Genomic DNA, 2,812 nt, shown 5'->3' with positions numbered 1-2,812 from the left:
ACACCCTGAACGGACACGTCAGGGTCACAAACACACCATCCATCCATCAATAAATCATAAACATCATAACAGAAAACATCTCGATCCGTGCGTTCAGATGAACAACAGTCCAACCTGACATTGATCTGTCTGAAACGAATCATGTGCAGCTCGTAATTCAGCTCAAAATCAACAGAATAAATGACAGATTACATTTTGCTTTAAATAAAATAAGGCCTATTTTAAGATTTTTTGCATTGATTCATAAAAAAAAAAAGTAAAGTATTTTAACTTGTTTGCAAAATGTAAAAAGTTCAAGCAAAAACATATACAGTTTTTATACATTTTGCTTTAAAATGAGCTTCTTTTAAGATTTTTGTATTGGCATTATGATGACATTTAAACATTGTAGTCTAAAAATCATATTTTAAATTGTAAAAAATTTTTATTAGTAAAATAAAATAAGGAAAACAAAAACTGACAATGTTGAATTATAACAGGGTTCTAACAAGGTGTCTGAAGTGCTTGAATTTGACTTTTGGATTTTTAAGGACTGGAAAACCCTTGAAAATCGCTATATTCCTGAAGAGGTACTTAAAAAGTGCTTGCGTATTGAAAGAAAGTGCATCTATGAAATAAGTGTTAAAGCACATATCTTTTCATGCAAAATTCAACAATTCAAAAAACATACTTTTTCTGCTTATTTCAGTTAATGTCATAAAATTAGCGAGCTAAGCCAATAGTAGTACTGACAGTGTCGTGTAAACATGGTTGAAGACACAGATGAACCGAATCAATTGAGTGAGTCATTTACGCTGGAACTGCTCAGATTGATTCAAACTCGTGACTTCAATCATTCAGTTCAAGCGATTCAGTAGCAAAAAAAAAAAATTAAAAAGCCATTCATTTTTTAATTTTGTCATCGCTTGTAATGGTTTTAAAAAGCATGTACTGTATAGTGATGGTAGAAACTGAAACTCTGAATCAGTTAAAGCATTGCGTTGCAAAATGATTCACTTTTTCAAAGCGCTCCAATCAGATCGTATATTGTGAATCATTTGATTCAGATCAGAATGGGTTTGTGAATCATTGTGCGAATTGAGTGATTTGTGATCTGTGGTCAGAGCCCTGATCTGAAATTATGGTTCACAAATCATTATTCAAACCGGGACTTCACGTATTGTGAATCATTGATCTGAACTTCGGAGCGGGTTTGTGAATCATTTCGTGAATTGATTGATTTGCGATCTGCGTGGAAGGAAATACAAATTAAGTTCTATTTTTCTGTATTCTCTGTCAAACAATCCAAAGAAAACATCTTTAAAACAGAACCAAAAGTCACTTTCAAAATGAGATCAGATGAACATGAATAAATCTGATCAAAATGACTCTGCGTGGTTCGTTGGCAAACAAATGAATGCATCTTCCTCAGAAGAGACAAAAACAGGAACTCATTTCAGTGTCTGACTTGTATTATAATTACATCCATAAGCTTTTTGTGAAATTTGGATGAACTCATGAATCTGTTGTTTGATCTCTCATCATGAGAACTATAGTTTCTGGACACTCTTTGTGATTTTCAGGGGTGTAGAATTTAGTAGAGACGATATGACACGTCCCTACCAATATCCATTTTAAATGTTATGTGCTTTCTTTCTTTCTTTCTTTCTTTCTTTAAGTTGACATCATTGCATGATTTGCATGTGCTTCACTTCACCTTATTTTATTATATTTATCTTTTAGAATTTGAAAGATAAGACATTATTTGATAAGTGAGATCTCTGATTGAAGTCCTTGATAATCAAAAAAGTAGTGCTTGAAAAGTCCTAGAATTTTACAGTGTATGTACAAACCCTGTTATGAATAAATTAATCATAAAAGTAAAATATACTTTATGGTATGAGTGATGTTTATTTACAAAGCTTAATTGAAGCTCATTTTATATTTTTTCAGACGGATGATTTTCATTATTGTATTACATGAGAAATACTGAGAAAAATAATGAGAGTTTGAAGTTTAATTGTTTTGAATATAATGCACAGTGCAAAACTCTTACTGCTCCTAAAAATAGGCTTTATATTTCATTTAAGCTCATTTCAGTTTTTCACCCTTTTTTTCATTAATGTATGACATGAGAAATAATGAGAAAAATAATGAAATTCTAGGGTTTAATTGTCATAAACATGATGCACACAGCAAAATTCTTAATGGTCCTAAAAATAGACTTCATTTTATTTTCAGCTCATTTTAATTATTTTTTTCCCCACACCACGATTTTCATTACTGAATTACATGAGAAATAATGAGAAAAATAATGAGAATTTCGATTGGATTTGTTATTAACATGATGCACAATGCAAAACACTTGATGGCCTAAAAATAGGCTTCATTTCTTGTCAAATATAATGTACTATATTATATCTGATATTTTATTTCTTAAATTTGAAAATTACATTTTTGCAAAATCACAAATTTTTCATAGATTTTTGTTTTCGTGTGCATTTCCGTTTGTCCTCTATTAAGTAAACAGCATCAGAGGAGTGAGAATCACGTGTTTTAGTGTGCATGTATTTTACTGATCATGACGCGTCATTAAGAGGTTGTGACCTCACACAGTAATGATGAGTGAAGTCTGTCTTCAAATGTATGACAGTTCTTTATCTCTGACCTTCTCTCTGTGGTCGCAGCAGATCGTCTGTATGGACTCGCAGCTCGTTCGTCTTTCATGGGCGGCTGTGAAGCGGCTGTAATTGGGCTCGTCTCGGTCATTATCACAGTCAGACTCGAAGCGGTTTGTCCGAGCCATTCAGAGCTCTTGTGTCCAGTTCAAAGG

The sequence above is a fragment of the Labeo rohita genome, chromosome 15 (genome assembly GCF_022985175.1).
Source record: "Labeo rohita strain BAU-BD-2019 chromosome 15, IGBB_LRoh.1.0, whole genome shotgun sequence".
Classification (NCBI taxonomy): Eukaryota; Metazoa; Chordata; class Actinopteri; order Cypriniformes; family Cyprinidae; genus Labeo; species Labeo rohita.
This window is presented reverse-complemented; position numbering follows the sequence as displayed.